The sequence below is a fragment of the Photinus pyralis genome, unplaced genomic scaffold (genome assembly GCF_008802855.1).
Source record: "Photinus pyralis isolate 1611_PpyrPB1 unplaced genomic scaffold, Ppyr1.3 Ppyr1.4_LG8, whole genome shotgun sequence".
Classification (NCBI taxonomy): Eukaryota; Metazoa; Arthropoda; class Insecta; order Coleoptera; family Lampyridae; genus Photinus; species Photinus pyralis.
The window spans coordinates 34,998,265-35,010,637 of NW_022170819.1; the positions used below are offsets into that span (position 1 = coordinate 34,998,265).

The following is a 12,373-nucleotide window of genomic DNA, read 5'->3' on the forward strand; positions in this document are numbered from 1 at the left end:
CCTAAAGTAATTAAGAAACTAATACCCTATAGAAAACAAACACGCAGAAATACATACACGTCCGTTACAGCTTCGGTCCAAGCTTGGGTGCCGGGTAGTGGTAGGGTTATCAACTTTAAAAGTGCTGTTCCTTAATCCGTACGAAACTTTAGTACGATATGGCAACCTGGAGACATTGAAACCCTTGTAATCGTTAAAGTGACACAGTCCAAAATCACAAAAAAACACAAATAAAACGAGAAGTGTTGACTAGACCTAGAAAATTATAACAAAAGCTTAAAAGACTTGCCATAATCTTAGGGGTCCCCTAAGCCGCCACTTTAATCGGGACTTACCCTATATTTACAATTGGCAGCTCTGGAGAAAAACTACGAGCAGAGGATCTAACTTTCAAGTCGAAACGACGGTTGGGTTGGGACCTGAGCTATAATCGAAACGGGAATTGAATAAAATGCAGAATTTTGGGCGTAAAAAAGACAAGAACCAATAAATATATTACGCACACAACAAAGCGATACCAGGGAAACCTTCTACGGCACAAAAACCCCGGCATAGCCCATACAAAATACATTAAATATATCAACTACGACCACAAAATGAAAAAAGAATACACAAATAGAACATCTCAAATTGTACGATAAAAATGAGGTATCTAATCGAAACAGATGCAGTTTTTTAGTTTTCTTAAATTCTTCTAGATTCTAGATTCTTCAGACACGTTACGTCGAAAGTTTCAGCATCTTGAACTTGTCAGTTTCTTCGTGTTATTTCGATTCTGAGTTACTTGGAATCCTTTCGCGTTTTTTCAAATTCTTTTGATTACTACGGCTTCTTGAGATCATTTATATTGTACACATTTAAATTTATTTTAATTTAATTATAATTATAATTTTTAATTTAAATTCTTTGACTTGATCAAATTCTTAGCTCGAATAGTTAACAATGTTCCTCAGTATGGAAATGTCCAAAATTACCCCTTATAACTTTAGGGTTTTGACAGGTAACAAAAGCACGAATTAATTCCTTTTTTTCGGTTGCCTCCTCGTATAAACAAATCAGGTGCATAGCTTTGATTAATAAACTGATTTTTTAACGTAACTTGCCACTCCAAAAATAACACAATGAAACGTTTCGCACCTTGCGCCAACCCTTTCGTGGTAACAATTTATTTAAATGCGAGCACCATTGTGCAATGACCCCTAAATATTCACGTACGTATTAAAAAAGTAATTTATTTGCAGTGTTCACGGTTGAAAATTATATCGGCCGTCCCATAGTCTTCGCTAGACGACGAAGTTCCCTTGTTACATACAAAACGCTCCTTATCATTGGTTTTATTCGAAAGGGCCGCTACCACTCAATGTACAAAGTACGCACAACAATAAATTCTTCGAAAATGGTGGCGCAAGTCTTCAGCTATGCGGCTAAAGTTTCTTTTATTATCTCGCGTTTACATTACGTAATTGCGTCTCGAAGGTCTAGCTACGAATGCCGTTCTCCCACCAAATTTTTCATAGTATAAGTAACCTTCAGATTTCTATAGTTTTTTGTTTTTTCGAATTCTTCAAACTTTAAATCCACTATTTGAACTGGTAGGATCCCTCAGTGCTTTGAAATATTTTGACTTTTTGAATTTTTCAAATTCTTGTAATTCATTGGATTTTCCTCATATCCCTCCGATTCGCGTTTCTTTATGTTTATACAAATTCTAACGATTTTTTAAATTCTAATTTAATTTTTTTCGAGTTAACAACCTCACGTTTCTTCGAATTTCTTCAATTCTTTCTTTGGCTTCTTTAGATTTTTCAAATTCTTTTGATTTAGGTTTATGCTTTCTTACACACCTTCAAATGTTGTAATTTTTTTAAACCCTGGGGATCTATCGAATGCTTCAGATCATTATTCGCGTTCTTTAGATCATTTGGATTTTCTTATTCTTCAGTTTCTTCAGCTTCTTCAACTTTTTCATCTTCTTCAAATTCTTCGCAGTCGCACAACGTCGCCTTTCTCATAACTTATTTTTAAGCCTCTTTCTTTGCCTTTTTCGTTCACATCTGCGTTCTTCAAGTCTCCATCACGTATTCTGTATTCTTGATATCCTTTCTTCACTACCCTTTTACATCCATTTCCTGTCTTTTTCAAATCACTTGCCGTTGCACCTTTCTTCCCTTCCCTTAGCAGTTGCTTTTAAAACCATCCATTTTTTTCTAATCTACACGCTCCTTTTAATCAAATGATCACATATATTGGCTACAAGCTTCTGAACTTAACGCTTATTTTACTCTTTCCTATAATCTGTCAAGTTGCACGATTAATAAAACAACACCCCTATAAACGTGAAAGCTTTCGCTTCTTCTGCATTTTTTTGCGTTCATTTGTTATAAAAAAACAATTGAGGAATCACAATTTATAATATAACACGAGGGGGAGCTTAATATTTCACATAGACCTCGATGTTAAGACTAACTGCAGTACAATTCCATTCTGCTCATATAGTAAGCGCCGGTCTTTCTCGAAAGTTCTCGAAACTTCCGAACGCTCTTGAATATTCTAGAACAAACACATCATATTTCCCGGAAAGAATCCGTCACATCCGCTTTAGTTTCTTATAGCGGATGACTAACCTTTTTTCGCGCCTCATTGTCTATCCAGATTTCTAGAATATTCGCTACATTTACAGCATGATATTCTAGATCTACTCGCTATAAGCACCATCAAAAAGGTCGGTTATTATTATTATTATCATCACTTTGCTCCATTTTGTCCTCTTGCTTGAAATGTTTGTGTTTGTGAATTGTGCTTTGTTGGAGAATAAATCAGTTCCACTCTGAAAGACAACAGTGACTTTGCCATTTGCACCATTGCCCTTATTGAGTATTTTTGGCCTTTGAATGTTGATCAGTTTTTCAAAGAACTACTTTTGCCGTCTTATTAAAATTCATACTCCTACCTGTTCCATTATAATAAATAGAATTCTCCGTTGTAGTTCTGTTATTTACTCGTAATTTCAAAACATGTAAAATTATATAGAGCCTTAGTTAACTCCAATCAATTGAAACACACTGTATTTCAGGGACGACGTTAAAGTGCAGTATGTTCGTCAATTTTGGATATTAATTCTTAACGACTTTTTGTAATCTCTGCATCATTACACCACATCACCATTAGAGACTTGCACAATCGAAAGCTCCCCAAATGTATGTTACAAATGCCACCCGGTATCTAGTCGAGCGTTAAGCGTGATGAATGGCCACGAATAATTTGATTTAGTGTACCGCGTGTTAATTCAACGACGTGAAAGTTCCTAAGTATTATTATAAATTAACTCATATAATAAAACGGGTATCACCTACGCAAACGAATTAACAAGCAAGATACAACAACAAACGTCGCTCGACACTCATAAATATCCCCAGATTACTACCATAGTGGTGACATAACAGCCCGTTGCAATTAATTCCTCTTGTAAATTTAAAAGGTTCTAAAAGTTAAACGGGCCCCACCTTTACATAGGTAGGTATTAACGTTCGAAGGGTGGCTTTTATTCTCTTCGACGTTCTGTCGTCCCGATACAATTTTGAGGGTGCCGTTTCTAAGGGATGGAAAATGCTCGACGCGCCCTTAACTCCGCCCTTTCGTTTTGCGCATATAGAAAGTCGCTAACAATATTGTTCAAATATAAAGGAAAACTGCTCTGAAACACGTGTTTTCCGAAAAGGATTTTCAGTGCTACCTCTTGTAGATTATACGTTTAAAGTTGATTAGTCACTAATTAATAAAGTCATGCCTGCCGTTGTGCATGTAAGAAACAGAAATCGCAATATAGAAAAACCAGGCAAGGAAACCGTAGAGTAAATGGTGTTTTATCGGTGTATAAAAGGGCAGCTGAGGATTAGTTGAAGCGAAACCGTTAATTTCTGAAAGCCTGGTGTGAAAAGATCAGATGGGAAAATCACTAGAATAAAGCATCGAGAACGCTTAGTTATATAGTAATAAGACGAGGGTATACATGTTCTCTTGGCGCTTATCGTGATCGGCTATAATTCCTCATATCTCCATAGCAGAGTGTCGGAGGAGGGTACTCACCAAGGGAGATTGGGACACCTGAAAGAAATAAATCCATTGGCGTTGTCAAGACTTTAAGAGCAATTATCTCGAAAACGAAATGTCGGAAAGGAGTACTCAATACTCATAAAAGGCAAGGGTCAAAACTTTCATTGCAAATACCTGCAGAATGGAGTGTGGGAGAAGGGTATTCTCAAAAAGGGCGATTGGAACGTCTGAACGAGATATATCTGCTACTGATGTAAAAACTTAAGTGTTAATCTCTCATGGAGTGCCAAAGGAAACCTTCCTGCGGTACAGTCCCTTTCGCATTTTAATGGAAACGACGTCTAAGATGACATTATTGGTGGTTTCTATGTCTATAAATTCCATTAATGTTTATTTCCTTTTGCTTGGTTCTTTTGTATTTTACCTTCATCCTTTCATGAACATAAATTGGGGTATTTCAGCGAAATTTACGGCGGATTTGGCCAGGTCTATCGTTTAAAGGGAGAAACTAAAAGAAGAGGAAACCGATCATCACGTTTATAAAATCGACAAGGAGTGGAAATTTCCATATCCAATTAGTAAAATATTTAAGGAGACGTTATGAGTAATGTGTGTTGCCTATCTAACAAAAGGAAGAGCTATTAAATCACTTCCATGAACAGTAGCAGGAATTGTCGAATTTGCGGATCGTGGTAGATGAAATTCCTATAAATGAACTCAAAGATCCGCATCTTGAAGCATCCGAAAGATGATTCCTAGTCATAGGACCTAGTTCCGAAAATTGAGGAAATTGAGCTTTAGGTATTCCTAATTTTGACCGTCCTCCTCATCTACTACTCATCTATGTTCTCTTCTTCCTCTCCTTCCTCTCCACGTATTCTACACTTTCTTTCTTCTTCTTGTATCTATTTTTTATCTTTCCCTCTCGCCTCCTCATTCCTACGTCTGAATCTATTTTTTGTAAATATTTTGGTAACCCCTTAGTAGATCTTTGTGACTTCAACTTCTTCGTGCGCTCTCTATCTTCACTCTCTGTTGTTCCTCAGCTCGTCATAGCCAAAAGTAAAACAAAAACACCAATAAACCTCGAACGCGTTTCGACAGCAAGGCTGTCATGATTGGCGAACGAAACGCGTTCGAGGTTTTAATATATTATTGTGGGATATTGGTATTTTTGTTTTACTTTTGCAAGTTCAACAACCACAAGCAGTTCCAGGGCTTTCGGCATACAATTTGGAGTCCTTCTGTTTAGCCCTAATACCCATTTATCAAACTGGTATTTTCTTCTTCTGAAATAAGCTCTTGGCTGAAACCCCGCTCACTCAAAAATAAAGACCAAAGAAATAAACAAATAAATAAATAAATGGTTCTTGAAACCCCCCTCTCCTACTTCCCACCCATCATCGTCACCACCCCCTTCTTCCATAGTTTTCTGATTTGCGCGTTTGTCTCATTACTTCTTTGCGTTTGATACCCTAAATGTTTAATCTCTCTAACCACTTCCCAAATCTCATCATCTTCGATTTTTCTACATCTAACTTTATTCCATACCTTTCCAATACATCTTCATTTTTCCCATCTTATACCTTTCCTTGGTCATGCCTCTTAAGCAAAGATTAGATACGGTTGGACAAAGTGAGCATCCTTCTCTTGGTTCTTTACGTGTCCAAAACAGTTCAAACTCCTTCCCTTCTATTCTTACCCTTAATCTTGTTTGTCCTTGACTCTGTCCTTTAAATTTTTGTTTATTTTCCCCATCTTTCATAATCTTCCCCTTTGCACTCCGTCAAACGATGCCTTTAATTCCAAGAAAAACGCCTTTCCGCCTTTTTTCTCCAATTCCTTTTCCGCCAATCTGAATCCCACATGTGTTTCCTCCAATCCTCTTCTCTTCCATCTATGCTTCTAACCTTTCATTCAGTACCATTGCGTAGATTCCATACGCCATCGTCATGATCGTGATTCAGGCATAGTCTTTGTCTTCTGGTAAACTGACTCCTTTCCAGACCTGGTTTATGATTATGATTACTAAATTTACATTCGAAAATCTAAGTCTCATTTCCTATCTCTTGTCTCCCTGCCGCCTTCCCTTTCTTCAGTCATTTTAGTTGCTGCTCGATCTCTTCCCATATCTCCTTCAACTTTCTCTCTTCTTATCTCTTCCTGTTAGACGTTCCCTCCTCCTTCCCTTGCTTTACTTAAAGTACCTTGATAAAATTGCTCTATTTGTCTTTTTTCCTCTATGTATCACCCTCCTAAGATCCTGTTCTGTTTTTATTTCCCTAATTTCCTCTTCGTATTCTTTCTTTGCATTTTCATTTGTATTTTTTTTGTTCTTTCGCCTCTTTCTGCTCATCTTTTTTTCTCCACACTTCTTTATATCTATTTCTCCTGTACACTCTCTGTCCCACTCCTTTCTTTTTTCTCTCCCCTCATCTTCAGTTATCGCTTTTTTATTTATTTTATTTTATTTTGCCTTTATTTTTGAGTGGGCAGGGTTTCATCCAAGGCTGCTCTACCAACCAACCAACTCTACATTACAAATATCCATGCCCGAACCTGGATTCGAACCAGGGACCCACACGCGCCGGATTTTTAATACTCTCCTCTATATTGTTCCATTGCTCCTCCATACTCCCTCCTATTTCTTCTGCATGTTCCTCTAAGCCTCCCTTTTTACAACTCCACCGTGTCTTTTGTCTATAACGATACCTTCCTTCGTCTTTTAGTATTTTTACTTCTTGATCTTCTTATCTCCCCTTTTAGGCTCAATTTCATCGATTCTATCTTTATTCCTACCGTTCTATTTTATTTTTTAAGTTCTTCATTCCTTCACAATCCCGTTCTTTATTTTCACCCAATTCTTTTTTCTATCCATGACTCTAACATCTCCATGACATTATATCCTCTTACAAATCCCCAGAATTGAACATCTTTGCCAGCTATCCCCGTCACATTCCAGAATATCATTTACATGTTGCTCTTCTCCATTTCTATTTCGTTTTTCTCTTTTCTTCTGTTGTTTGTGTTTGTAAGTTCCACTCCTCTCTCCCACCCTCGATCTTTTCTTTTCCTGTTAGACTTTCCCTCGAAACCCCGCCCTTTTTTCTCCCATTCTTTTCGTCGTCGTTCTCACTAATCCTTTTTGTTTGGTGCTCCTTCTGTATCCTTCATCTTCATCCTTTCCTATATCCCCATCTTACTTTCTTACTCTTTCCTTTTCCCTTTCCGCAACCTCGCTAATTTCTCATTGTAGTATTATGTAGAACATGCTTTAAGAAGTGGTTATTGTTTATAATTCATTGCCACTGGAGACGAATTTTTGGAATATTTGAGAATCGAGGTAGGTATATCCCATATAGCACATGAACGTACTATGGATGTACAACGTACGTAGTCAATTGAATTTGGCATTGTACATTGTACGTCCATTTTTGTACATTGTACAAAATATGTACGTCCATTTTTAGTCCATTTGACATAGCCCTGTACCTTTAATGTATGTCCATTACAGTACGTCCATGGAACATACATAGAGGTAGGTACTTAAAATGTACAAATTCTGTTATTGTCATGGGTGCAAATTAAGGTGCAAATGAAAGAAGAAAAAAACGAAATTCAAAACGATTTAATTGAAGTAAATATATGATACATAAATATATATAGGTTTATGCAATTCACACGTTTTTATCCTTTCCCCTTTCCGCACAACGCCTTATCCATTTAGATATATTTTGCTCTATTTCATTTAATGTGGTATCCTTGAAAATAGTCATACAGGCTTCTGCAAAACAAAAATGCTACGGTGTGTTCCAATGTAATTAAATTAACTTACTTATTAGAAGGTCATTTAGTCACAGAACACTATAGTAGTTTGCGCGAAGAATCACAAAAGTTAGTACACAAAGTTTTTCTAACAAAATAACGTGATTTAGATTAAATAAATACAACAACACAACGCCATAAAGAATGACCGGCGAGCCGCGAGCGGCGACCGCATGAATCAGTAATCGCGTTTTGTCGTATTTCTTCGTTGACCGGGAAAAACGTTACAAATATTTGGCGGAAAAAAATATGATAATAAAAAAGATAAACAGTTAGCGGCGCAAACTGCAGACAATCATCAGATGCATAAAATACATTAATTATAAAATAATTATCGATACGTACTGATCCCATCCTACAATGTACGTACAATGTACATTACAAAAAGTACGTCCATTTTTGTACGAACATAGGATGTACATCATTCGTCCATGGATGTATGTACGTATAATGTACTTAAAATGTACGTCCGATGGACAAAGTGTGCTATATGGGATACGGACCAGCGTCCCACCATCTTGGATTTTTTGTATTCTAAATGGATTTTGTCCAGCTTCTACTCTGGTACTAATTAACTAATTACTAATTTGGGGAGTGTTATGACAATGTCTGTCCGTCTGTCTGGATGATTGAGGTCTCCCACAAATCTTTTAGAATTCTACACGTTTCTATGAGAAAACCATAGTGCATCTAGCTGTACAAATGTTCAAATTTCTTGTTTGCAGTTATATCTTTGAGATAATCATAAACATTATAATTAAAGTGGAAACAATATGATCCACAAGAATTGTAATTCTGATACTCGTATAAATGTACGCCTGAAGCAAGGCAACTCTATATACAACCGTCTATTAGGTTGCGCTACCGCAGGCGTACTAAATGTCAAGCGTTTATATTCAAATATTCAAGCAGTGGAGTTGTCCTTTTGTGCCACTTTCCATGTTTATTATATCTGGTAATTTATTATTAGCAATTAAAATTAGTAATAAAAGGCTGTAGCAAATTAGAAATTGTGGAACTAATTGGTGAAAGAAATTAGTCGGTTACACGTTTTAATTAATCATGGTGTAAGTTACTGCGTTTGAGGAGACAGAATGATTAAATGGCAGTAGCTTCCATCTCTGACCACAAAGTGTACTATAAGAAAGCAATAAGGATACCACAATTATAGGTACCAATCATTCATTAAGCATTCTTACAAACGCCACAATGAGTCAATACGTTATCGATGCAGAGAATACCTTTGGAGGGGGTCAACAATTCAAAATTTGGCGAACCTTCAAGTTTTCAAGACTTAGAGGGTCAACCCTGAAGAGATTTTTTTCATATATAGACGTCCAAAATAGCAAGCGGTGTTTCCATGGAAACAATATTGCATTCTGTTCCGAACTTCAGTTTATTTCGTGCTCCGCGTTCCATTTTTAATAACAATGACAGATGTCATGGAATGCACAATGATTTGTTTCACTTTATTTACCCTTGCCGTTAAAGTGATCTGTTTATCTACCCTTACCGGAGGTGCATATGGGCATAAGGTACCTAAACCTTTCATTAAACGTCCCCGCCGTATCTAAACTGACGTGTTTTTGCAATTTTTCATTTTTTTTAGAAAAATTGCATATTACAATGTTGGCGGTTCGTTTTGAAATGAAAGCCCTGTATTTGCATGTAGAATGGTTGGATTTTGGGGGTGGTTCAATAAGACGCCGTCTGGCGTCGACTGCTAAACTATTTTCAATCAATCCATCTCTTTTCTTGATCACTATCATTATCATTAGGAACGTTCGAATCTAGTCCGTCCCTGTTCAATCTTTGTTTATATTTAAACTAAACTCCATTGCATTGCGCACAACCCAACTACACATGGGAGTACTTTACGCTCATAATTATTTATTTATTTATTTGTTTACAAATTTAGATGACCTTCTTGAAAGTTGAAAGCGCGTTTGATAGTCTGTTTTTTTTTCAGGAACAAAGTGAGTAATACGTAGTAAGCTTATCGTTATCGAAAAAAACTGGGAAAGAAGCTATAAATATTGCCAAGTTGAAAGACGAACGTTTGATTCATGAATTACGATAACGTGTTGTAGTTTTAGTAATAATCTTGAACCTTGTCCAAAGTTACAAAATCACTAGTAAAGTGTATTGACTGGCACGCGATATGGTTGGTCGAAACCATTCCGTTTACTTTTCTTGGTTTTTTTTGTTTAGAAATAAACGCAGGTTTTTTGTTCATTCATTATAAATGGAAGGTCATATTATGCTTTTGTGTTGCAAGTCACGTAACGCAACGATTTCGCGAAGACATAATTCTTAGGGTACCTACACCCATGATCCAGGTGGCAATGATCGCTCCAAGAACTTAGGACCTGATTGCTGGTGTGTGAAAAATTGTCAAAACACACCTCGATTAATTAAGTTCAAAAGTCACATTACAACACTGCGATTGTATTCAAACAATTAAGAACTAATTACATTATAATTAAAAGTCAATATTGTCTATTGTTTTCATACATAATTACCCATATCAAGTAAACTGTTTAAATGGGAATGGAATTAAATATTAAGGGTCTCTCACTCTCTGTTCGAATTTTAAAAATGAATCTACAAGAGAAGGTTACAATATTGATACCCCCCCCCCCCCCCCCCCACAAACCCTATCAACTAATGAAAAAATACTTTGTTGACTTCCAAAGTTGCCACAACAAAACTGATGAATACTCCCTGCAGAATATCCTCCTCAACCTTCCCGAGGAAATTCGATTTCTTTAATTTTGAGAATGCAGCCAGGCAATTACTTTGATAACTATACATCGTTAATGGTAGATTTTAAAAATGTTCACTTGTTAAGTGTTTTTTTAATTTTCATAAATCCACTACCTTTCCCTGCGGTGAGGAAACCATCCTGTGAACCCAAAGAAAAGGAACTTGAATAAAAAATTTAAAAAAAATTAAATAATCGTGTGAATTCGATGCATCCAGAAAACTTCCTTCGACGTAGCAGTTCCGCAGTTTTCTAGTCCTAGTCCTGATGTCGTTTAGGAAAGCTAAAATGTTGTTAAACCACTTGGTGAAAAATTTTGAATTCCTCCGAGACAATTTGAAACAAAGATTCCATAGTCTTTAAAAGACGCCTGGATTCTCTTATACAACAAAACTAAACTAAAAATTCAATAAGGCGCTGTAGGGAGCCCCATTACAGTACCCCTTGATGTTTTCCTGCGAATTAAACTAAATTAAAATGAAATTAAATCAGTTCAATGGTTTCTTGAACCATACGATACTTTCTTTGGTGCTGGCGACGTGGTGGATTGTTCCATCCTTTAAATTATTTATCGAAATTCGATCTTTCCCCTGCAAGTGATTGTACAGCACAATGAAATTGGTATCTTTCCTTTCGGGAATTGAACGCTGCCAACGTTTCTTGAAAAGTGGCCTTTTAATTTTCGAATTAATATTTTCCTCGCCTCCTTGAAGCTCATTTTGAATCTCGAACTTCATAATTTCATAAAATTGTTAGATCCGGTGCCACGGACATACTGCACCAGTGATCCAGTACCATGATCCACAAAGTTACCGTTTCCACTCTTATACCGTTGGGGAGTTGCTAATCTGATCCTAATTTTAACTTGCGTTGACCAATATTGCTTTAGGAACTCACTTTGAGATTTAAGGCAATATACCTAAGTTGCCTGCGAAGAACTTGCATAGATCGGTCGATTGCTGATTGGGGGTTTTTTAATTGGCCTTTCAGGCTCTTGGAGGCTTCCACGTCCAGAGTCATTAGGATGCGAGCGACTTTCGGGATAGGACCGTGTCAAAGTTGAACGACAAGTCAACGTTTCGTCCACTTTCGTACGAGGCTTCATCAGGACAAGAAACAAAATATCAATCAAAAATTTAAAAAACAAAATTAAAACAAAAATTTAAAAAAAAGCAATTTTCTTAGCTTTTGATGAAATGCTTCGTGGACGTGGACTCTCCTACAAGACCAATGTTGTGCAGGTGGCAGCTGACCATCCAGTGCCCCGTAAGCACCGGTTATCTTCCAAATCTAGCTTCTGTCAGTTTTAGAAGACCCAGATTTGCTAAGGGCTCCTGTTAAAAACCTCTTGGACTGTCTGAATCTGGTTGCTTGTTGCCATTGAGCCTGGAATTGACAGGTTACCCCAGTTTATAATCCTGGCCCTGACAAAGAAGGGAGTTCATCAGAAGGAAAGATGAAAAATTTCTATTAGCACCAATGGCTTCTTCACGGGTTTCTCATAGGTGCTTTTTGTAATTTTAAAACTTTTTCAAAAATTGCTACCTGATTAGGGGCGCTGGGTGCAAAGAAAACATTCAAATAAACATATAGAATAGTGAAACATAAATATACGGGTGACAAAAGCATTCGGGTTATGCGGGAGCCTTGAAATGCACTGACCTTTAATTGCATTGTGTGGTCTTCAATTTAAATGTTAATTTTACGATGTTATCGTAAGGAATAATGAAG

At 36.8% G+C, this 12,373-nt stretch overlaps 1 long non-coding RNA gene across 1 annotated transcript; it reads right to left on the bottom strand.

The window, feature by feature from the left end:
• Positions 1 to 7,663: 7,663 nt before the first annotated feature.
• Positions 7,664 to 8,051, bottom strand: LOC116179753. The gene is made up of 2 exons (XR_004147030.1): positions 7,889 to 8,051; positions 7,664 to 7,837 (listed from the first exon to the last, which is right to left on the bottom strand). It is a non-coding gene; the product is annotated as an uncharacterized LOC116179753 (long non-coding RNA).
• Positions 8,052 to 12,373: the final 4,322 nt, after the last annotated feature.